Source organism: Chiloscyllium punctatum, chromosome 44, assembly GCF_047496795.1.
Source record: "Chiloscyllium punctatum isolate Juve2018m chromosome 44, sChiPun1.3, whole genome shotgun sequence".
NCBI lineage: Eukaryota > Metazoa > Chordata > Chondrichthyes > Orectolobiformes > Hemiscylliidae > Chiloscyllium > Chiloscyllium punctatum.
Window position 1 is genome coordinate 42425662 of NC_092782.1, and position 26014 is coordinate 42451675.

At 43.6% G+C, this 26014-nt stretch overlaps 2 protein-coding genes across 2 annotated transcripts in view; both read right to left on the minus strand.

Annotated features, from left to right (window-relative positions):
• LOC140466616 (C-type lectin-like) overlaps positions 1 to 3731 on the minus strand; it is a 36056-nt gene extending 32325 nt beyond the window's left edge. The window contains exon 1 of the mRNA XM_072562065.1: positions 3650 to 3731. The gene's annotated coding sequence lies outside the window, so the exon portion shown is untranslated. The remainder of the gene's footprint in view (positions 1 to 3649) is intronic.
• LOC140466617 (C-type lectin Cal-like) overlaps positions 1 to 26014 on the minus strand; it is a 176148-nt gene that overhangs the window by 2468 nt on the left and 147666 nt on the right. The gene's annotated exons all lie outside the window — the stretch shown is intronic.

Here is a 26014-nt window from a genome sequence, read left to right on the forward strand (position 1 = left end):
TGAAGCCGTAATAAATCAGTAAAGTAAGGGTGATTAACAGTGCTATCAAGGAGCAGTCATTTAGATTAGATTAGATTCCCTACAGTGTGGAAACAAGCCCTTCGGCCCAACCAGTCCACACCAACCCTCCAAAGAGGGCTACTAAGACTGAACCTCATGACAGCCTTGATCTGAACATGGACAAGAGTGTTAAATCCCATAGGTAAGATGAAAGTGACTGTCCTTGGCATCAAGCCAGCATCTGACTGAGTATGGCTCCAAAGAACGTTAGCAAAATTACTGTCTTGGGAATTTTGCAGGAATTCTTCAGGTTAGGATCCTGGGCCCAACTGCCTTGAGTGATTTCATCAATGACCTTCCCTCTATCACAAGGTCAGAAGTGAGGATATTCCCTGATGATTACATAATGCTCAGCACCATTTGTGACCCCTTAGATATACAGGGACTAGGCAATGACCAACTCCAACAAAGAAAAATTTAACTATCATTCCTCGGCATTCAGTTGCATTACCTTTACTAGTAGCACTGTGGGTCTATCTACAGCACACAGACTGCTGCAACTCACCACAACCTTCAAGGGCAACTAGGTACTGGCAATATAAGCTGGTCCAGTCAAAGCCCACAATCCATGAGAGAATACGAAGAAATCAAATCAGCTATGATCTTAATAAATGACAGAGTAGGCTTAAGGGCCCACTCCTATAAATTTGTATTTATGGTTATTGTACATCATTTGCTTCACGATTATGGTAATACTATAGTATTTGAAACAACCCAGCATTTCAAAATGACTGACTTTTTTAAAAAGTTCATATGAAGAAAGCCTTGCCGTACCATTAGATGCTTGAAAACTTTGAAGTACAGATTATGACAACAGAAACACAGAATTTACAATTTTATCTGATCAATCTGAGTCATTGTCACATGAAGTTTGTGTATAATACATGGCCAAGTGTGGTAAGTTAGTGTTAAACTGGCATTGCTTACTTGTAAGCCACAAGACATTGTCGTAAGGAGAATTCAGAATATTGAGCTTCAGCTCTCCTAATTGTGTTTGAGCCACTCCAGGGCACTGCAGCAAACCAACTTTTCAACACGACTTCATGTAGAAGAGTGTCAACAGGTGCGAGGTTAGACCGTATAAATCTATTGGCGCCAACATTCATCATTATCTCTTCAGCAGAAACTTTAAAAGGCAGAAGTATCCCAGATCAGTGAGGAGCATTTGCCCAAGTTTGAATTCTTTGGCAAATATCAAAATTCAAGTGAGTCACCTTCGAGATTCTCCAATAAAGTGTACTATAGATGCAAAGACGTTCACCATCTCACCTTTGGAATCGTTACTAGGGTGGAGTACATTTTGACCATAATGTGGCATCTTTGGACTTTTTTCTTTAAAAACGTACCTTTGTGTTGGCCCATCATCTCCTCCGTGATCTATGGGGAGCTAAAAATAGGAACCAGGAAATATTTATCAATCCTACAATTCTAGAAGCTGCAATGGAGCTCTTTTGACTCTTGTATGTTGCACAGTGAAGCATATTTGGTTCGTGGGTCCTGATTTATATTACACAGCAAAGGATATAAATCAGAAGTTCCTCATAAAGATTAACTGTAAACTTGGGGAGAAATGAACTAACAAGCAAGTGTTCCCAGTGGTCTAGTTACATGGTAAAACCAAATTCAAACAAACAGTGTATTCTGCAGATCATGCAGCATTTCCTTTGCTAATCTCAGGTCTTTCATTGATAAGCTGAAGCTTCATGCAGAATAAGTAAGAGGAAGACAGAAAGGATGACTATGAGAGGTTTACTCCAGTAAAAATATTGGCAAAGTTTTTCGAGGAGATTTATAAAAAGCTTAGACAATATGCGGTTATCGGAGGTTGGCTCAGACCTCACCATATCAATAACACACTTGAAAAAAACACACTTACTGTACATGTCGTATCTGTTGGACAAAATCAAAACATTTGTACTAATTTATTAGCTTTCATTACGCACAAGAATACAGACACACACTGGGCTTTCAAACAAGCAAATGAATTTTACTGGTTAATTCCTCAGAATATTCCATGAACCTGAGTCAATCTGCCTGCTTTAAAACTATACAAAGTCTGGCAGTTCGAAAATTGAAAACAGGGGGAATAAGCCACTTTACACATCAAGCCCACTCTGTCATTCAACATAATCATTGCCACTCCTCCATCTCAATGCCATATTCCCACACCAGTTGAGGTCTTTATCCTCAAGGACTCTATTTCTTTCCTGAAACACACTCACTAAACGGCCTTAAAAGCTTTGTTTGGTAGTGAATTCCACAGCTTCACCACCTTTTGAATGAAGAAATTTCTCATTCTTGTCCAAAATATCTTACCCTGTTTCCTGAGACTCATACAACAATCTGCATGCTAATAATTAGTCTGGTGAACCATCACAACACCTGCTTTCTGGTAAGTACATCTTTTCTTGCTAGTTTCAGGAAACAGAAAAGGAAAAAGAGGGAGAGAGTTTCAAGACCCAGTGAGGAAAAGGGACAAGTTTTACAGCGAATGATGCTTGAGATGAAACTAAAAGCATTGAGTTAGTAGGTGTGAGAATGGACCTCAGGAGACAGCTCGGAGTGGCTGGACAATCTACACCATTTCAGCTAAGGTGGCAGTGTGGCAGGAGGTTGGGAAATGGCCATCTGCTCTACAGGGTCTCACAAAGCTAGTCCTTTTTTTTTCCCTGAAAGCTGTTCCTTGGCTCAAGGATACTCTGTCCTTGACTTTTTTCAGAGGGGTAATAAACTGGGCCAGGCTCCGATCTGTCTGATTTGGTACAGAGATGAAAAGGGTTTTGAGAGGCAGTTTGTTTATGTGTAAACAGATGAGACTTCAAGACAAAGTTTTAGAAGTGGCCTGTATAAAGAAAGGGGAGTGGTCAGCTCTTTAGCTGAGCTGAGCAGTTTAGTTCTTGAAGTGGTGAGGTGTTCAACTGGGATCTTTGTGGAAACTCTCTCTCTCTCTCTCTTTCTGCCCTTCAGCGTCAAACTGTAAGCATGTGTTCCATTTACGCTGGTTTTTAAAGGGATTTTGCTTATTGGGACTGTTGTGTATATTTGGAACAGCACCTTTAAGTCTGGTTGGACAGGTTGCATTCTCTAGAGGTTCTTTATTCTGTTCTTTGTGTTTTATTGCATTATTTTGTGAATACATTTTTGTCTGTTTTAAAATCTAGTCATCAACCTCGTTAACTTTCTCTGGGTAATTTTCAAATTACAAAGTTATGGTGTGAGCTGCCTGCTTAAGAATGTTTCGAGTGGTCTGGCTTAGTTCTTAACAAGAGACTGAGAGCAGCTATCAGTAATAATGTGGCTCAGAGAACCTTCTCTGGATTTGAAAAGGCACAAAGTAGGCCATTAAAAAAAACTTTAAAACAGACAAATGAAATGATCCAGAATCCCAATTAGTGAACAACTCCCTTGACCTGAACAGGACCATTCCCATGCAGCAAAAGTGATAGTGAGTGAGACGCTCCACACAGTCAAACAGCCTGGAAGCTCAGATGTGCGAGAATCAGAGAATTAATTGAAAGAATGAGCACAGATTGGTTTTCTTAATGACTAGACAAAAGTGTGATTCCATTGTAATAACACGCAGTTTTACCTTGTGCATGTTACGCAGGTCAATCCAAGTTCCAGGATCTGAATTACTTTCTTTATATCTCGTCTGTTCAATCAGGTCGTTCTGTTCCCCTGAGTATGTGGAGGCAAGATGGCTGCCTGGTGCAATGTTCTGGAAGTATACCTTTAAATAAAAATAAAACAGACTATTGTTGTTTACCAGTTTTCTCCTTTGACTATATTCAGTTCTGATGTTCCAGATAATGAAACACTTTAAGATGAGAACCACAAAATATACAGTCTCTGATTAAATGGCCATGGTGTACAATATGGATTGACCTCAAACTAACTGAAGAGGGGAATACAATTAAAGAGTGACACCTCCTCCTACTCCTCGTTCTTATGTGCTTTGTCTTTACACAAACATATTTGTCCTGTACTCTCAGAGTTTCCATCTTGAATCCCTCCCACTGCCCTGACACAGATTTTATTTTTCTTCCGACATCACTGATCCCCAAATGGACCATCATATCCGGCAGTAAAATTAATGGCTCTTTTTAAACATAGAAGAGAATAATTGCACAGGAACAAGCCTTTTAGCCCAACATGTCTCTGCCAACCATCATGACATTCTAACCTAATTCTGATCCTAAATCATTGGTTCAAGAATCAATGATGTCCAAATTCCTGCTGACCAATCAGAGACTGACAGCTCAGCACAGAAAGGATTGGAAACCATGGGAATGTTCTTGGAGTTACACATTAAATTGGACAACGTGGCACTGGAACAGCTCAGTGAGAAAGGAATCTGTACTCATCGTTCCTGACCCCTGTAATCAGGCTGGAAGTGAATGTATTTCAAAGGTCAGAAATTAATGAATGTTAGCAATGAGACTACTTACAATGTTGTCACAATTAGGTTGTATTAAACACCTCCAAAGTAAGTGAATAATATTCACATGGATGCGTGAAATATTTTACCATTTGATTCGATGAACAAGATTGTTATACCAGATCAGAACTCCATCTGACCCCATTTCTCTCCCTGTTGGGAAGCTTCCTTCATGCAATAGCAGCTGTGAGATTGAATCTGTTTGTAAAGAACAGGATTCTGGATTAGTGGTGCTGGAAGAGCTCAGCAGTTCAAGCAGCATCCAACGAGCAGTGAAATCGACGTTTCGGGCAAAAGCCCTTCATCAGGAATAAAGGCAGTGATCCTGAAGCATGGAGAGATAAGCTAGAGGAGGGTGGGGGTGGGGAGAGAGTAGCACAGAGTACAATAGGTGAGTGGGGGAGGAGATGAAGGTGATAGGTCAGGGAGGGGAGGGTGGAGTGGATAGATGGAAAAGGAGCTAGGCAGGTCGGACAAGTCCGGACAAGTCAAGGGGACAGTGCTGAACTGGAAGTTTGAAATTAGGATGAGGAGGGGGAAAGGGAAATGAGGGAACTGTTGAAGTCCACATTGCTGCCCTGCGGTTGAAGTGTTCCAAGGCGGAAGATGAGGCGTTCTTCCTCCAGGCGTCTGGTGGTGAGGGAGCGGCGGTGAAGGAGGCCCAGGACCTCCATGTCCTCGGCAGAGTGGGAGGGGGAGTTGAAATGTTGGGCCACGGGGCGGTTTGGTTGATTGGTGCGGGTGTCCCGGAGATGTTCCCTAAAGCGCTCTGCTAGGAGGCGCCCAGTCTCCCCAATGTAGAGGAGACCGCATCGAGAGCAACGGATACAATAAATGATATTAGTGGATGTGCAGGTAAAACTTTGATGGATGTGGAAGGCTCCTTTGGGGCCTTGGATAGAGGTGAGGGAGGAGGTGTGGGCACAGGTTTTACAGTTCTTGCAGTGGCAGGGGAAAGTGCCAAAATGGGAGGGTGGGTTGTAGGGGGGTGTGGACCTGACCAGGTAGTCACGGAGGGAACGGTCTTTGCGGAAGGCGGAAAAGGGTGGGGAGGGAAATATATCCCTGGTGGTGGGGTCTTTTTGGAGGTGGCGGAAATGTCGGCGGATGATTTGGTTTATGCGAACGTTTGTAGGGTGGAAGGTGAGCACCAGGGGCGTTCTGTCCTTGTTACGGTTGGAGGGGTGGGGTCTGAGGACGGAGGTGTGGGATGTGGACGAGATGTGTTGGAGGGCATCTTTAACCACGTGGGAAGGGAAATTGCGGTCTCTAAAGAAAGAGGCCATCTGGTGTGTTATATGGTGGAACTGGTCCTCCTGGGAGCAGATACAGCGGATGCAGAGGAATTGGGAATACGGGATGGCATTTTTGCAAGAGATAGGGTGGGAAGAGGTGTAATCCAGGTAGCTGTGGGATAAGGAAGTTTGTAAAAAATGTCAGTGTCAAGTCAGTCACTAATGGAGATGGAGAGGTCCAGGAAGGGGAAGGAGGTGTCAGAGATGGTCCAGGTAAATTTAAGGTCAGGGTGGAATGTGTTGGTGAAGTTGATGAATTGCTCAACCTCCTCGCGGGAGCACGAGGTGGCGCCAATGCAGTCATCAATGTAGCGGAGGAAGAGGTGGGGAGTGGTGCCGGTGTAATTACGGAAGATCAACTGTTCTACATAGCCAACAAAGAGACAGGCATAGCTGGGGCCCATACGTGTGCCCATGGCTACCCCTTTGGTCTGGAGGAAGTGGGAGGATTCAAAGGAGAAATTGTTAAGGGTGAGGACCAGTTCAGCCAAACGAATGAGAGTGTCAGTGGAAGGGTGCTGTTGGGGACGTCTGGAGAGGAAAAAATGGAGGGCTTGGAGGCCCTGGTCATGGCGGATGGAGGTGTAGAGGGATTGGATATCCACGGTGAAGATGAGGCGTTGGGTGCCGGGGAAACGGAAGTCTTGGAGGAGGTGGAGGGCGTGGGTGGTGTCTCGAACGTATGTGGGGAGTTCCTGGACTGGGGGAATAGGACAGTGTCAAGGTAGGTAGAGATGAGTTCAGTGGGGCAGCAGCATGCTGAGACAATGGATCGGCCAGGGTGGTCAGGCTTGTGGATCTTGGGAAGGAGGTAGAACCGGGCAGTGCGGGGTTCCCGGACTATGAGGTTGGAAGCTGTGGGTGGGAGATCTCCTGAGGTGATGAGGTTCTGTATGGTCTGGGAGATGATGGTTTGGTGATGGGGGGTGGGGTCATGGTCGAGGGGGCAGTAGGAAGAGGTGTCCTCGAGTTGGCGTTTGGCTTCAGCGGTGTAGAGGTCAGTGCGCCAGACAGGGTCCATTCACAATCACTGGCAGCTTTCAAATAGGAACACAATCGAGGTCTGTTCAGGAGTGACATTGAGGGACAGAGAGACAATGAAGCTTGTGATTGTTTGATCTTATTCACCTCTGAGTGTCAATGGAACTTTCTGGAAGAGCTCTTTCCTTACTGCTTCATCTACACAGACATTCCCTCAAGCCCTTATCTGGAGATGTTTTCTCTCTGAATAAGCACTGCATAGGTCCTGATACAGGATTATTGGTGTCAGGGAATACTGTAGATGAGATTAGAGAGATAATGGAAGCTGTGAATGTGTGATCTTATTCATCTCCCAGTGTCAGTGGAACTTTCTGGAGAGTATAAAGGAAGTAGGAGTATACTTAAGAGGGAAATCAGGAGGGCAAAAAGGGGACATGAGATAGCTTTGGCAAATAGAATTAAGGGGAATCCAAAGGGTTTTTACAAATACATTAAGGACAAAAGGGTAACTAGGGAAAGAATAGGGCCCCTCAAAATCAGCAAGGATGCCTTTGTTTGGAGCCACAGAAAATGGGGGAGATACTAAATGAGTATTTTGCATCAGTATTTACTGCGGAAAAGGATATGGAAGATATAGACTGTAGGGAAACAAATGGTGACATCTTGCAAAATGTCCAGATTACAGAGGAGGAAGTGCTGGACGTTGTGAACCGGGTAAAGGTGGATAAATCCCCAGGACCTGATCAGGTGTACCCGAGAACTCTGTGGGAAGCTAGAGAAGTGATTGCTGGGCCTCTTGCTGAGATATTTGTATCATCGATAGTCACAGGTGAGGTGCCGGAAGACGGGAGATTGGCAAACATGGTGCCACTGTTTAAGAAGGGTGGTAAGGACAAGCCAGGGAACTATAGACCAGTGAGCCTGACCTCGTGGTGGACAAGTTGTTGGAGGGAATCCTGAGGGACAGGATATACATGTATTTGGAAAGGCAAGGACTGATTAGGGATAGTCAACATGGTTTTGTGCGTGGGAAATCATGTCTCACAAACTTGATTGAGTTTTATGAAGAAGTAACAAAGAGGATTGATGAGGGCAAAGTAGTAGATGTGATCTATATGGATTTCAGTAAGGCATTCGACAAGGTTCCCCATGGGAGACTGATTAGCAAGGTCTCATGGAATACAGGGAGAACTAGCCATTTGGATACAGGACTGACTCAAAGGTAGAAGAAAGAGAGTGGTGGTTTTTCAGACTGGAGGCTGTGACCAGTGGAGTGCCACAAGGATCGGTGCTGGGTCCTCTACTTTTTGTCGTTTACATAAATGATTTGGATGCGAGCATAAGAGGTACAGTTAACAAGTTTGCAGATGACACCAAAATTGGAGGTGAAGTGGATTACCTTAGATTACAACAGGATCTTGACTAGATAGCCAATGGGCTGAGAAGTGGCAGATGGAGTTTAATTCAGATAATTGCGAGGTGCTGCATTTTGGGAAAGCAAATTTTAGCAGGACTTAGACACTTAATGGTAAGGTCCTAGGGAATGTTGCTGAACAAAGAGACCTTGGAGTTCAGGTTCATAGCTCCTTGAAAGTGGAGTCGCAGGTAGATAGGATAGTGAAGAAGGCATTTGGTATGCTTTCCTTTATTGGTCAGAGTATTCAGTACAGGAGTTGGGAAGTTGTGTTGCGGCTGTGCAGGACATTGGTTAGGCCACTGTTGGAATATTGCGTGCAATTCTAGTCTCCTTCCTATCGGAAAGATGTTGTGAAACTTGAAAGGGTTCAGAAAAGATTTACAAGGATGTTGCCAGGGTTGGAGGATTTGAGCTATAGGGAGAGGCTGAACAAGCTGGGGCTGTTTTCCCTGGAGCGTCAGAGGCTGAGAGGTGACCTTAGAGAGGTTTACAAAATTATGAGGGGCATGGATAGAGTAAATAGGCAAAGTCTTTTCCCTGGGGTCGGGGAGTCCAGAACTAGAGGGCATAGGTTTAGGATGAGAGGGGAAAGATACAAAAGAGACCTAAGGGGCAACTTTTCCACGCAGAGGGTGGTACATGTATGGAATGAGCTGCCAGAGGAAGTGGTAGAGGCTGGTACAATTGCAACATTTAAGAGGCATTTGGATGGGTATATGAATAGGAAGGGTTTGGAGGGATATGGGCCGGGTGCTGGCAGGTGGGACTAGATTGGGTTGGGACATCTGGTCGGCATGGACAGGTTGGACCGAAGGGTCTGTTTCCATGCTGTACATCTCTACGACTCTATAACTCTTTCCTTACAGATTGATCTGTCCAGACATTCCCCTGAGACCCTGGTCGAAGTCAACATTACATCATGGCGCAACAGTGTTTTACATGCTGCTGATGTTCATTCGATCATTCGACATCATGTCCCAGTCTTAATCCATTTTCTGTATGTGGTTTATGCATTGTAAACATTATGGTTCTGAAACGGTTAATACTCATGTCACATTGGCTCCAGCCATTCCACTGACATCACACACTGTCTGTGGATGGAGACAAAGAGTTCTGCTCCAGCTTATAGAGGGAGCACATATATCTGCAACAGCTCCCTCAGGTCCTAATAATTGACCCTGACCAAATGTAATTGTTGTTATCATTTAATAACCTTCTTGTTATTGAAGAACAATGCCTTGTCTGTGGATGCTCGAATGCAAGGCTCACTATTTGACAGCCTGTGACCAGTGTGGTACCACAAGGATCAATGCTGGGGACACAACTGTTGACAATATATATTAATGACTTGGGGGAAGGAAGGGAACGTACTGTAGCTATATTTACAGTTAACATTAATGTTAGGGCTGCCCATGACAGAACAGCATAAATGGCTGAAAACTCCAACAAGCTTTGCAGTAACAGATATTGTATAGTGTGGGAAACATTTGTTTCATGTGGTCTCAGTACAGAGTACAATGACTGCTTGTTTTCACTCTAAGACTGGATGTGCAACATTCTTTGCTATCCTAAAGATAAGAAGGTCCTGATAAAGGAGTATTGGTGTCAGGGAATACTGTAGATGAGATTTAAGAGAAAATAGAAACTGTGAATGTGTAATCGTATTCATTTCCCAACGTCAATGGAACTTTCCAGAAGAACTCTTTCTTTACGGATTGACTTGTCCAGACATTCCCCTGCAACCCTGGTCGATCTCATCATTACATCATGACACAACAGTGTTATACATTCTGTTGATGTTCATTCTATCAGTCGACACCATATCCCAGTCTTAATCCATTTTCTTTCCCTGATGTATGATAAATCCTGAAAGATTTCACACTAATTAGTTATTTCTCTTTCGCATTTTTTCTGTTCGGTTATAATACAAGTAAGTTTTGAGTAAGATTCTTCAAGATATAATCATAGATACAGTTTCCAAGTAAATTATAGATTTAACACACATCCATAAAAAATCATGAAAGAAAACATTAGAAAGATAGGTTTTAAAAACTAATTACGAGTATTGAAGAGAGGCCTCCTTATCTCTTAGAAGCACAGTAAGTAAGAGCGTTTGAATTGTGAGAAATCTGAAAGAAGACTGTTACAGCTTTGTCTAAGAGAGCCCACACAGATATCGTAGTTGAGAGAACTATAAAGAGTTCAATTTCTCACAGACTAAAATGGCCTGATCAGATCACAGCAATGGGTAATTATTAATATAGAGGGATGTACTAAAAATCCAATTAAAGTTGGAGAATGAAACACCCATTAATTAGTTGTGTTCAGGAGGAGGGAGAATGTGCTGCCAAGTTAATGCAAAAAGAAAAGTGTTGAAGAGACCATTTAAAATTAGAGTGTCATTGACTTTTCTTCTGATCTGAGGTGACAATTCAAAGGGCGACTGGGCCTCACATTAAGGCCAGATTCAGGGTAGCCTTTGGCCTCTCCCTGCATTGTCCTGGTCATTGCATGAGGAAATGACCACATGCCTTGAACTCTGCTGTCTCCTGAAAATGTATTATCGCCATCAACTCGCTCCTACCATTAGGTGGGAAGGCAGGATGTGAGAGGGATACAAACACTTTACAGATGGACATTGATAGGTTATGTAACTGTGCAAAAGGTTGACAAATGGTGACTAACGTGGGAAAACGTGAAGTTGTTCATTTTGGAAGGGAGAACAAAAGAACAGAATATTTAAATGGAGACAAACTGCAGAAAGCTGTAACACAAAGGGTCTTGGGGATACTTGTGCATGAAACACAGAAAGCTCACCCACAGGGTCAGCAGGTAATCAGGAATATTAATGGAATGATGTCCCTTATTTCAAGGGTCTGGGAGAATGAGAGTAGAGACGCCTTACTACAACTAGTGAGATCATATTTGGAGTTCTGTGAGCAGTTTGCTCACCTTATTTGAGGAGAGATGTCATTTTGGTGAAGGCAGTTCGGAGAAAAGTTCATGTTGATTGTCTTATGAGCAAAACCGAAACTGTTTGGAATTCTACTCAATGGGGTTCAGAAGAATGAGTGATGATCTCGTTGAACCATAAAGGATTGTTCAGGGGTGTGACAGGGTAAATGTTGAGATGATGTTCCTCTTCATGAGAGACTCCAGGACCAGATGGCATAGTCTCAGAATAAAAGGTCCCCACTGTAAGACTGAGATGAGGAGGTATTTCTTCCTCTAAGGGTTGTGATTCTTTTAGAACTCCCTGCCCCAAAGAGCTGTGGGGGAGGAGGCCTTGTGTATATATAAGGCTGAGGGAGATTCTTGATCCGGGGAACCAAGGATTATGGAGAAAGGCAGGAACATGGATGTAAGGGATGTGGGATCAGCCATGATCCTATTGAATGGCAAAGCATGCTGGAGGGCCTGAACAGCCTCTTCCTATTTCCTGTGGTCTAAATGAGAATTTCAAACAAATCCCACCTGATAGTACCCACCCCATCAGTCTACTCCTGATCCTCGGTCAGGTGATGGAAGGTGTCATCAATGCTACAATCAATGCAGCACTTGGTTAGCAATACTCTGCTCACTGATACTCAGTTTGCGTTCTGCCAGGGTCACACAGCTCCTGACTTCATTCCAGCCTTGGGTCAACCATGGACAACACAGCTGGGTTCGAGAGGTGAGGTGAGAGTGACTGCCCTTGATATCAAGGCCATGTTTGACCAAGTGTGGCATCAAGGAGCCCGGACAAAATTGGAATCAATGCAAATAAGGGAGAAGACTCTCTGCCGGTTGGAGTCATACCTGCCTCATAGGAAGATGGTTGTGGTTGTTGGAGATCAGTCATCTCAGCTCCAGGATATTTCTGCAGGAGTTCCTCAAGGTCATCTCTTAGGTTCCATTTTGAGCTGTTTCATTAAAAGACTTGCCTTCCATCATTAGGTTAAAGGTGGGGATGATTGATGATTGCACAATGTTCAGCTCCATTCACAGCTCCTCTGGTACTGAGACAGACCATGTCCATGGAGCATCAAGACCTGGACAATATCCAGGCTTGGGCTGACAAGTGTGAAGTGACATTGACATCACACAATCCCAGGCAATGGTCCCTGAGAGAAGGCTGGGAGTCCTGCTGGCTCACGTTACCTTCTCAACTGCACCCAGGAGACTATCCTCTATCAACAGGCTCTCCAACCTGGGAAGTGCTCTTCTACTCAATGCTGCAGTGAGCAGGCACTTCAGAGGGTTTCAGTGCAATTTAAAGTCAGAATATAATCTCACTTTCAGAGACCTGTCCCGACACCCATCCAGGGCACTGGTCACATTGGTAATTCTCCGGTTGTTCAATTATTGATGAGCATAGTATGACAGCACGGTCTCTGCCAATGAATTGGTGCTGGGGATGGGAGTTACAGCAGGATCCTCAGTACACTGTGCCTTTCACAACATTGCTCTGAGCCTATTTAAACAGCTTCCTGCAGAAACAGTCAGCAGATTTAACTTAAAACTTCTCGAAAAACTCTCGCAAACACACGACTCAACCTGTAATCACATGACCCAATTGCCTGGGAAAACAGTGAATGAACAGCGGGAGGTTCTAAAGTGGAGTTAATTGGGTCAAGACTAGGCTCAGAGCTACAAGGGGAGAGGGGAGGAGCCTCTAATACTGAACCTCCAGGAGGAATTGAAGACACAGATAAAAATCACACATTAAAAGGAACTGCATGATCAATAGTTCAATAGAGAGGCAAGATGAATACAGAGAGTACAGGAGAGAACCGCAAAATAGAGGGTCATACAGAAAACAATGAAAATAGATTAATAGCTAATCATGTTTTTAGTAACCAATATTTGAAAAATGAAAACTAATAAGGAGAGGCAAAGTCGGAAAGAGGCTGATTGAGGAACAACAAGGAAACTTCTTGTGGAGTTGAAGGACATGACTTTGTATCTGTCTTCATGAAAACAGATGATTCCAATGTCACAGTAAAGGAGCCACAAACTGAGCAGTTCCAAGGGAACAGAGTGAGAATATAAAGGGACCCAGACAGAGGATCCTCAGAGCAATAATGTTCATGTCAGGCCGCTTAGTGTGTTTTATAAGATTGAAGGCGTTATATAAATGCATGTGTTTGTTGTAAGGCGAGGGGACTTCCAGCATTAATAATGCAACAGTCCCTTGAATTCCCATTGTTTCCATTATTATGGACTAGGCCAGACCATTCAAAACATTCTTAAGTAGGCAGCCCAGACCATAACTTTACAATTTGTTTCAGTAAGCGTGCAGTGAAAATTACCCAGAGTAAGTTAGCAAGGTTGACTACCAGGTTTTAAACCAGGTAAAGATTTATTCACAAAATTAAGCAATGAAACACAAAGAACAGAATAAAGAACCCCTCCAGAACTCAGTCTATCCAAACTAGACTTAATTATGTTGTTCCAAATATACACAACAGTCCCAATAATCAAACCCCCTGAAAAAACAGCAAAAATGGAACAAATGCTTACAGGTAGAAGTTCGAAGGGCAGGAGGAGAGAGAGAGAGAGTTTCGCAGCCGGTTTCCACACAGCTGAACTTCTAACTAGTTCTGGACTCATGTGCTCAGCCAGAGAGCTGACCACTCCCTTTTCATAATACAAGTCACTTCTAAATCATGAACACTTTGCCCTGAAGTTTCACCTGTTTACATATAAACAAAAGGTTTCTCAACATCCTTTATCATCTCTGTACCAAACTAGTCATCTCGTAGCTGGGAGCTTTTATGACCCCTCTGAAAGAAACCAAGGGCATTGCCTCCTTTCAGGAAAAAGGGACCAGCTTTGTGACACCTCCTGCACTTTACAAAAAAAACATCATTACCAAAATGTGGCCTCATTTTTATCACCCTTCAAAAATAAACTAATTAGTAGTCTAAAACAGACATATACACTCTACTCACTATACACATGCAAACATGCACAACTACAGGTGAATTCAAGCCGTGGCACACGTGCCACCGAACGCTTTCGTATCTCATTCAAGTCTAGATAACGCATCGGCAATCATGCATTCATGACCTGTCACATACACAATTGTCAAATTGAATGGCTGCAACAACAAGCTCCAACTGAACAGTCTGGCATTTTTGTCTTTAATTTTTTTCCACAAATGCCAATGGGTTATGCTCAGTTTATACATTTGTCTCAGATGCATTGCTGGTAATATAAACACTGAAACACTGCAATGCCAACACCAAGCTTAAAGTCTCTTTCTTCACCATTGAAAATTTCTGTTGATGAACATTCAACTTCCTGGAAAAACACCCGATAGGTCTTTCTACCCTCTCGTCATCCTCCTGCAGGAGCACCACACCGACACCCACATCACTGGCATCGATAGCCACCTTGAAAGCTTTAGCGTAATCTGGAGTGGCTAATACTGGGGCAGTGCTGAAAATGTGTTGCTGGAAAAGCGCAGCAGGTCAGGCAGCATCCATGGAGCAGGAGAATCGACGTTTCAGGCATGAGCCCTTCTTCAGGAATACTGGGGCAGTGGTTAGCACAGTTTTTAGGCTGTCAAATGCCTTTTGATAGTCTGCTGTCCACTGTGACTTGTTGTCCTTTTTTAAGTCTTTGTAACGTCATTGACTTTGTGATAGTCCACACACAACCATTGAGTACCATCTGGCTTTGACACCATGACAATAGGTGTGCTCCAGTCACTGTAATTCACTTCAGTTGTGCCATCTTGGAGCATGCTCTCTATCTACCTCTGAACCTGTGCCAACTTTAAAAGGTTATGCCAATCAGGATGTTGCTTAATTAGAACAGCATCCCCTATATCTACACCATGCACAGTTAGGTTAGTACTTCCCAGTTTATTTCCACATATCTTCCCATGTGACAGTAATAGCTCTTTCAGGTCATTTTGATTTTCTTATGCAAGGTAACTCAATAATTTGTCTCAATTTTTGACATCTTCCTCATTGTCCAATTCAGAAGCCTCTGAACTTGGTTCTTTCTTCAGTGCTGTGATGAATAACACTTTGTCTTCTTGCTTTCCTTCCCTAACAAATTACCTTTAGAGCATACTCACATGACACACTCTGTGGGATTTCTTCCTGTCTGGAGTCCTTATCAAGGAGTTCACTTCACTCATTATTTTTCGATTTGATAAGGTCCACTGAACCTGGCTTTTAAAAGTTCCCCTGTCACTGCAAGTAGCACCAATCCCTTATCCCCAATTGCAAAATTGCAAAATTTTGATTTCTTATCTGCTTCCTGTTTCATCGTCTGCTGTGATACTTTTAAATGCTGGCCAGCCAAATCTCCAGCTCTATTTAATCAGTCTCTAAAATTTGACACCTAGTCCAAATAGGTGGTCTCTGAATTCTGACTTATTAACTCCTCCTTAATCAATTTTAACAGTCCTCTTACTCCATGGCCAAAAATGTATTCAAATGGACTGAATTTGGTTAATTCGTTCGGTGCATTTCTAATCGCAAAATGTACAAACGGAACTCCCTCATCCCTACCATCTGGATAATCCAAACTATAAGCCCTCAACATGGTCATTAGTGCTTGATGCCATCTCCCTGTGATTCTGGATGTTATGCAGTAGGTTTGAATTGCTTCATTCCCATGTTATCTATAACCACCTTGAATCATTTGGATACGAAGTTTGATCCTTGATCTGACTGGACTTCTATTGGTAGTCCGTATCTAGTAAAAAAATTAAGTAAATCTTTGACAACCTAGTGAAGAAGGCGTTTGGTCTGCTTTCCTTTATTGGTCAGAGTACTGAGTACAGGAGTTGGGAGGTCATGTTGCAGCTGTACAGGAAATTGGTTAGGCCACTGTTGGAATATTGCATGCAATTCTGTTCTCCTTCCTCTCGGAAAGATGTTGAGAAACCTGAAAGGGTTCAGAAAAGATCTACAAGGATGTTGCCAGGGTTGGAGGATTGGAGCTATAGGGAGAGGCTGAACAGGCTGGGGCTGTTTTCCCTGGAGCGTCGGAGGCTGAGGGGTGACCTTATAGAGGTTTACAAAATCATGAGGGGCATGGATAGGATAAATAGGCAAAGTCTTTTCCCTGGGGTCAGGGAGTCCAGAACTAGAGGTCATAGGTTTAAGATGAGAGGGGAAAGATATAAAAGAGACCTAAGGGGCAACTTTTTCACGCAGAAGTGGTAGAGGATGGTACAATTGCAACATTTAAGAGGCATTTGGATGGGTATATGAATAGGAAGGGTTTGGAGGGATATGGGCCGGGTACTGGCAGGTGGAACTAGATTGGGTTGGGATATCTGGTTGACATGGACAGGTTGGACCGAAGGGTCTGTTTCCATGCTGAACATCTCTATGACTCTATGACCCTATAACCCTTTGAGCTGTGATGTTGCGTAATGGGACTGCCTGTGGAAAAATAGTCGACACATCCATTATTGTTAATCAACACTTATTCCCACATTTTGATTGAGGTAGTGGACCGACACATTCAATCAAGACTCTTGTGAAAGATTCCTCAAATGCTGGAATAGATATTAAAAGTGCAGGTGGTATTACTGCCAGTGGTTTTCCAATCAGCTGACACGTATGACACGTCTGGCAAAATTCAACTACATCATTGTGTAGTCCAGGCCAGTAAAAATGTCTTTGTATTTGAGCCAGTGTTTTCCTCACCCTAAATGACCTCCAAGTGATAGGTCATGCGCCACTCGCAGCACCACCTTTCTGTACCCTACTGGCAAAACAATTTGATGGAGCTCTGCCATTTCTCATCTGCTTGAATGTGTGAAGATCTCCATTTCCTCAATCGAGGAGACCTCGATCAGGTCTCCTCTCTTCCTCTGGAGAGAAGGAGGAATAGAGGAGACCTGATTGAAGTATTCAAGATAATGAGTGGAATAGATAGAGTCAATAACCAGAGACTTTTCCCCAGGGCAGGATTGACTGGTACGAGGAGTCATAGTTTGAAGGTATTAGGAGTAAGGTTTAAAGGAGACGTCAGAGGTGGGTTCTTTATGCAGAGAGGGTGAATGCATGGAATGCGTTGCCAGCGATGGTGGTGGAAGTAGAGTCATTGGGGACATTTAAGGAACTGCTGGACATGCACATGGAAAGCAGTGAGTTGAGGAGTGTGTAGGTTAAGTTATTATATTTTACATTAAGATTAAACCTCGGCACAATATCGTGGGCCAAAGGGCCTGTTCTGTGCTGTACTTTTCTGTTCTATGTAAGACATCATTTGTTAAGTAATAACACACTCTCATTCTCCTTTTGATATAACTGTTTTAAATTCTCATCTTTCTTCTGCAACGAAATCAGCTAAGCAGAGTGTTAGATAATTGCATGTTTACCTACTCGCACCTGCTCTGTCCACTTATCTGATCAAAACAGTCTTGGATAAAACCATGATTTGGAGATGTCGGTTTTGGACTGGGGTGTACAAAGTTAAAAATCACACAACACCAGGTTATGGTCCAACAGGTTTAATTGGAAGCACACTAGCTTTCGGAGTGGCGCTCCTTCATCAGTGATTGTGGAGGGCTCAATCCTAACACACAGAAGTTATAGCAAAAATTTATAGTGTGATGTAAATATGTTGAAGGTGTTAGCCCCCTGTGTTCTCTGTCTATGCCGTAATGTTTAGATTGATTCTAATCTAAAAAGTGAGATAACAGAGTTTTACATAAATGCATGCAGTTTTTGAGCAAAGTACGATGTAACCCTACAAGTAGAAATTCACCCCACAAAATATATGTGTGCCTGTGGGTCTTTGTCTTTCTGTGTGTGTATGTCTGTCTGGGTTGGGGGTTGTAAGTGTGAGAAAGTGTATGTGTATGTGTGTGTGTGTAGTAAGTGCAGAGTGTCTTAAGTCTGTGAGGGGGTGCATGTGTGAGTGTGGGAGTGTGTGTGTCTGTAAGGGTGTGTGTGGGTGTCTGTGTGCGCGTCTGTGTGTATGTGTGTCCGTGTGTATGTGTGTATAAGTGTGCCAGTGTGTGTGTGAGAGTGTGTGTGTGTAGGAGTATCTGTGTGTGTATAGTGCATGGTGGTCACCTGTAATGTGACATGAACCCAAGGTCCCGTTGAGGCCCTCCCTATGGGTACCAAACTTAGCTATCAGCCTCTGCTCAGCCAGTTTTCTCAGCTGCATGTCCCAAAGTCCACCTTGGAGGATGGTCACCTGAAGGTCCGAGGCTGAATGTCCTGGACCACTGAAGTGTTCCCCAATTGGGAGGGAACCCTCCTGTCTGTTGATTGTTGTGCAGTGCCCATCATGGCAAAGACAGAGAACACAGGGGGCCAACACCTTCAACATATTGTCTAGCTATCACCATTGTTAACAGCTAATCCGAGAATGCAACTTTTTAAAAAAAAAGGTTTTGTGATTTACACATGAAAGAAGTGAAATTATCACTGTATTCTAACAGATGAAAGGCTTAACAGACAATCAATTTTTCAATGTATAATCACACTGTAAATCACACTGTAAATTTTTGCTATAAATTCTGTGTTACAAGCGAGCCCTCCACTATCACCTGTTGAAGGAGCGTCACTCCAAAAGCTAGTGTGCTTCCAATTAAACCTGTTGGACTATAACCTGGTGTTGTGTGATTTTTAACTTTGGATAAAGCTATGTCAGCTTCCTTATCTGTGCCTTTTGGTCTCTCCTGCTTCAACTTGTGCCTCTGTGATCTTGTGATCACACAATCTGGGAAAATTCCTGGATAAACATCCTTCATTTCTTCAGTTTCCTGCGTCTCCTCTAGCTTTTCAACTAGAGTAGACAGTACATCTAACAGTAAGTCAGCTATATCATTTGCAAGGACAAATTGTATTCCTGGAGCTGAAAGTTTGTCCAGTAGTCCTACCACAAATTCTCCACTCTTCTCTGGACTCTCTAACCTCACTTTACATAATTGAGCACATTTTGTCTCACCATGAGTTCCTGTTACCAGTACATTTTCTGGCAATAGACCCTCAGGAGTACATATCTCCTCATTCTTCAGCATCACAGACTGAGAGGATCCTGTGTCCCTTAATATTGTAACCTCTTTACCTGCTACTCCTGGCCTATGTGAATAAACTTTATCCTTGCATGTATATTTTTTAAGCAGATCTGGCACTTCCTCCTTAATCAACCTGAAATCATTTTGCACACTCTGAGGCTGTTGTCTAACTTCCCTTGTACTTTTTGTTACTAGTCCAACAAAACTCCCAGGCTTGTCCTGTTTCCTACATCTGGCTTTCTCCTAGCCCACCAACACTGGTTTTGTGTGGCCCACTTTATTACAATGAAAACACTGGAGCTGCTTAACTTGCTTGTCCCCCTCAAGGTCTTTTTTTAACCCTATGGTGAGTTATCCTTATGATCTTCACTGAGATCTACCTTTCCCTTTTCACGTGAGGATTTCTCTTTGCCTAAATTTCTATCCCCCGTGGACTGAAATTGATTCTGGAAGCTAATCCATGTTTTATGGACCAGCTCATAATCATCAGCCCCTTCAGCTGCTAACCTTGCCATTTTAACTCTCTGCTCTTCCACATGAGTTTGCACTACTTCCTCACTGAGGTTACCTTCAGCTTTTATCTCCAACCTTTTAAGTTAATTTTCCTTTTTAAGTGTCAGTTTCTGAAGTCCAAAAGCTCTCTCTTTTTCTCTCTGTTCTGCTGCTCTCTCTTTTCCCTCTCTTCTGCTGCTATGCTTTTTCCTCTCTTCTGCTTTCAATCATAACTCAAACTGTTTCATTTCCGCTGCCCTTTCCTTATCTCTCGCCTCGAACTCAAACTGCTTCATTTGCAATTGAATTCTTGTCATCTCTAGAGATTCTGATGGTTTCGCTGGCAAGTTTAATGCTGAGCTGCTACTGTAATTATCTCTCCTTTTCTCACAGAAGTAGGCAGGTCCAATTTCAGCTGATCTGCTAATTCCTGCAGTTTGGTCTTATTCACCTTTTGCAAAACTCCCAAAGTCACCGCAACCACTTCCAGAAAACTTTTGGCGACTGAAGGAGCCATTCCTATCCCAGCTTTGTCTACCCAACAAAGCCAACACCTAAAATAAAGACACTAGCACCTCCCACTTGCTGTTTGTAATTCTGTAAAGAGCCCCCAGTTGTTATGGACTAGGTCAGACCACTCAAAACATTCTTAAGCAGGCAACCCAGACCAGAACTTTGCAATTTGTTTCGGCAAGTGTACAGTGAAAATTACCCAGAGTAAGAGAGCTCGGTTGACTCCCAGGTTTTAAACCAGACAGCAATTTATTCATAAAATTACACAATGAAACATAAAAAACAGAATAAAGAACCCCTCCAGAACTATATGAATCCAAACTGGATTTAATTAAGCTGTTGTGGGTGGCACGGTGGCACAGTGGTTAGCACTGTTGCCTCACAGCGCCAGAGATCCAGGTTCAATTCCTGCCTCAGGTGACTGACTGTGTGGAGTTTGCACGTTCTCCCCGTGTCTGCGTGGGTTTGCTCCGGTTTCCTCTCACAGTCCAAAGATGTGCAGGTCAGGTGAATTGGCCATGCTAAATTGCCCGTAGTGTTAGGTAAGGGGTAAATGTAGGGGTATGGGTGGGTTGCGCTTCGGTGGGTCGGTGTGGACTTGTTGGGCCGAAGTGCCTGTTTCCACACTGTAATGGAATGTAATGTAATGCTCTGAATATACACGACAGTCCCAATAAGCAAACCCCCGTTAAAAAAAAGTATAAAAATGGAACAAATGCTTCAGGTTGGAGGAGAGAGAGAGTTTTTTTGCACCCTGTTTCCACACAGCTCACTGTTGAACTCCTAACTAGTTGTGGACTGAACTGATCAGCTCGAGAACTGACCACTCCCCTTTCATTATACTGGTCAGTTCGAAAACATGACCATTTTGGCCTGAAGTCTCATCTGTTTACATATAAACAAAGGCCTCTCGAAATCTTTTGTCATTTCTGTACCAAAGTAGTCACCTCGGAACCGGGAGCTGATGAATGACCCCTCTTAAAAAAAACAACGACACAGCATCCTTGAGGAAAGGAGCAACTTTTAGAAAAAAGGGAGCAGCTTTGTGACACATCCTGGTATGTAGGCCCATTTCTTTCTCTGTAGATTTTACAGGCGTCCATTTTCGCATCAGGTCTGTTTTCTCTGACTCTGCCTCAGAAACTAACAGCATGTACCAGACTGTAGACCGCCTCTTGTACCTGGAACATCGGAAGACATTTTTCTTCAGGCGGCAATGACACTGAGGTTGTGATATCTGCCGTGTCCATCTCATCTTCAGAGGTTTCGTTGACACTTGGTGAAGGGTGAGAATCCATGGGTTCTGAGAATCCAGTTTTGCCAGAAGTTCTGAGGAAGTGGGTATATTTTACTCCTGCCATCTTTGAGGGTGCAGTTTTCATGAGATCCAGGAGCTTGTTCAGGACCACCTCACCTACCCAAACTTTGTACGTCATGGGATTTGACCTCATGTCAGCCATGCTTCTTACCCATGTCGGGCCATCCCCAGGGTTTTGACACCAAATCTCATCCCCTGAAGTAAACTGTTTCTCTCAATTACAGGAGTCTTGTGTCCACCATTGGTGTTCCTGATGCAGTTTCACCTTCACGCAACCCCCTTCAGTGTCGAGGAAGATCAGGTTTAACCTGGTGCAGAGTCTTCTCCCCATTAGTAACTCTGCTAGAGCTATCCCTGTAATTTCTTGAGTGGTGGTCTGATAATCAAACAGGAGCTGGGATAGTTTGTTCTCAGGTGAAGCTGTAAACTGTTTCTTTAATCCTGTCTTTAAAATTTGGACTGCTCTTTCCGCTAGACCATCAGATGACAAATGATAAGGAGCTGTCCTTACATGCCAAATGCCATTTGACTTTCAGATATACTTGAATGCCCTGCTGGTAAATGTTGCTGTGTACTGCAAAGGATGTTTGCAACTTTTTAGTCGTCATCCCTGTGGTCGATGAATGAATTCAATGCAAGTCCAAACACTTTGAATGGGCATCTATAATGCTAAAAAACATGGAGCCTATAAAAAGACTGGCATTGTCAACGTGGGAAAATTATTGGCAGTAATTTCTGTCTTTGTTGGCACTAGGACACTGCCCCACCAATGTAACTACATGAGCATCCTCCTGTAGCCACTGGAAACAACCTCTTGCTAACCTCTTCATTTTGGAAACCCTTGGATGACCTTTGTAGAGTTGAATCAGTACCTATCGATGACCTTTGTAGGGTTGAACCAGTACCTAGCAGTAACCTTTGCAGAGTTGAACCAGTACCTAGCGGTGACCTTTGCTCGGGACAATCACAGTTGCTCCTCTTAATGCCATGCTGTCCATTATGGTGATCTGGTCTGGCCAGGCCCTAAAAGGTTGCACTTCTGATTATGATGACCCTTTTGTTTTAGCTGTTTTAGTTTTGCCAAAATGGGATCTTTTTGCGTCCACAGTCCCATATTGTCTGCAGTGACCGAGAAGGTGTCCAGAAAGTTTAAAACCAGAATGGACTCCTCTTAGAGTCAGCACCAGCAGTGGGGTATCTGCCAATGGGAGGCAGCTCAAGGCATCTGCATTTGCCACGTGGCTTCCCAGATGGTGTTCCAACTTGTAATTGTTCACACTTAGAATAAGAAGTCACCACTGATTTTGACTCAAAACATTGGGCAACAGGACCCTGTCCTCTTCATGTAGCCCTAGCAGAGGTTTTTGGGCCATTACTATTACAAATATTCATCTGTAAAGATATTGGTGGAATCTTCTCACAACAAAACCTTCCTTCTCTATCTGGGCGTACCTTCATTTGGCATCAGCCAAAATCTCAGAAGCATACACAATCAGATGTTCCTCTCCACTGGGTCACCGGTGAACCAACACTACCCTGATACCGTACAGGGAGTCATCTCATATTGGCACCACATTTCATTTGGAATCATAGAGTGCTAACACCTTAGACAATGACAGCTGCTTCTTCAATTCCCTGAAGGCTACACTTTGGCTATGAGACCATTTCCAAGGCTGACCCTTTTATTAATGGCAAACGTAAGGGTATCAGGATGGGGACTAGGTTACGCATGAATGTTCTTCAATAATTCACCAACCCAAGGAAAGACCTCAGCTCTGGTACAGATGTGGAAGCTGCAGCATTTTTCATTGCCCTCACTGTATCCTCCAAAGGGTATAACCAAGTTATGTTGACTCTGTAGCCCAAGTAAGTCACTTGGAGTGCCTGGAACACATACATTTCCCTCCTGGGGTGTACCTCCGTCTTTGGAGAAACATTTAAGTACAATGTACAAGATCTCTAAATGTTCTTTATTGATCTTCCTGGTCATTAGCATGTGATCCAGATCAATGATGACCTGGGGTAGACCTTGTGAAGTGTTCTCCATTGTCCGCTGGAACATGACATGGACTGATGATATTCCAAACATGCAGTCGCGTATATTGGTACAGACCCTGTGTGTATTAATTGTAACATACTTCTGGAAATCCCCATCTAATCGCAATTGCAGATATGCATGGCTCATTTCCAGCTTTCTGAAGGACAGTCCCTGCCACCTCCTTTTCCATATAAATCCTCGATGTGAGGGATTGAGTATTTATCCAGCTGCAAAAAGTGGTTCACCATTTGTTTGGAATCCCCAGCAAGATGAACTGACCCACTGGGCTTCCCAGTCAGTATGACCTGTGCTGTCTATGTTGCAAACTGCACTGGGCCGATGGTTCCTTTGCTTTGCAGCCTCCTGATTTCTGATTCGGAGATGCCGATGTTGGACTGGGGTGTACAAAGTTAAAAATCACACAACACCAGGTTATAGTCCAACAGGTCCAGAACCACCTGGTGAAGGAGCGACACTCTGAAAACTAGTGCTTCCAATTAAACCTGTTGGACTATAACCTGGATGTTGTGTGATTTTTAACTTGATCCTGATTTCTGCCTCTACTTTTGTACATCAGGCAAATGGCAGTGGGCAGGCCTTGCAGAATCAGGGAATTGCTTCCTGGTTAATATGTAAAGTGGCATCGTCCCTTTTAATAATCCCTAGACCTCCCCCTAAAAATGTCCAGGTATTTCACTGGACTTCACTCAGACAGCCATTTTCTAACTGAAAAATGTTGAGCCAATCAAGTTGAATCTTTCAGAAGTAACTTTACTCCATCACGTTTGGGCCCGATCATTTTACCAGAATCAGTCGTAATTGAACAGCTGCTTCTCATAAGAGACTGGAACTGAAGTTGTCCAATTCATTTGAAAAGGTTCCCCTGGAAAATGTTCCCAGTCTGGCCGAAACTTAATGGTTGGAATCCAGAGCGAAGTTTAGTAAAGACTGATTCCGCAATCACTGATACGGCTGCACTGGTATCAACCTGCAGTTGAACTGGGTGACCATTTAACTAGGCGTTTATTGTAATTGATTTTCACTCAGATGTTGCTCAGCAATTTAACTGTTCCAAACCTGGCTCTAGGTGAACCTTCTAGGATATATACTCTTCTGGATACTAGGCTATGAGTTCTTTTACTCAGTTCAGGCCTAATAGGATTCCTTTGCTGTCTCTGGTCCCACACCGGCAACAACTACAATGGCCTACTTGCCTGGACCCTTGAGAACATTGTAACCAGTTGACTGAAGCTTGGCTTTGCTTTGGGGTTCTAGGATCTCACTGTTCAGGATATGACCTGAGTGAGCCTATGCAATTGCATTCACTCAAGTGAAGCTCATTCGGCCTGGCCAGATTGTCTACTTCCATCAGATACCCTGTAACTCATATGGTCCACTTGCTGCATGTTCTACCCACAGAGCCAGTTGTGGTGCCTGTTGAAGTCCAGTTGAGTTTCAGGTTGTGTGCAGTTTTGCATGGTCACATCTTTAATCCCACACTTCCCATCTGCGCCCACACCTTTCCCCCCACCTCCATCCAATGCCCCCCCCCAAAGGATCTTTCCACATCTGACCGAAATTTTCCTGCACCTCTACATTGCTCTCGATGTAGTCACCTCTACACTGGGGAGGCAGGACGCCAACTTGCGGGACGTTTCAGAGAATATCTCTGGGACATACACACTAAACAACCTCACTGCATTGTGGCTGAAAACTTCAACTCCCCCTCATACTCTGCCAAGGACGTGCAAGTTCTGCGCCTCCTCCACTTCCAAATTCTAACCACCCAATGTCTGGAGGAAGAACACCTTGTCTTCCGCATTGGGACCCTCCAACCACACAGGATCAATGTCGATTTCACTATTTTCCTCATCTCTGCTCCCCCACCTCATCCCAGATCCACCCTCCAACTCTGCACTACCCTCCTGAACTGTCCCACCTCTCTATCTTCTTTCCCATCTATCTGCCCCACCCTCCACTCCAACCTATCACCATTACCCTCCACCTTCATTGACCTATCGCACTCTCAGCTACCTTCCCCCATCCCCATTCCCTTCCCATTTATCTCTCAGCCCCCTTGGACACACCCACATTCCTGATAAAGAGCTTATGCTCAAAACGTTGACTCTCCTGCTCCTTAGATGTTGCCTGACCGGCTGTGCTTTTCCAGCACCACACTGTTTGATAGAAAAAGCCAATTTCACTTTGTAATTAATTCCTTCCAGCCTTGGCACTGTTCTGCTGAATCTGTGCTCTATCCCTATCAAAGCCTATTAATACAGTCTGCCTGAGGAAGCTTTGTCCAGAGTTGTACAGAATACTTTAAATGGGTCCGAAAATCACCGGTGAATTCAATGTTTTTGGACAGAGTATGGGAGTCTCACACTGACTGTGTTCGTACCAAATAACAGAGCAATCATGGCATATCCTCAGAAAATAGACACAATAAGCAAATTTCTACAATTGAAGAGAGTC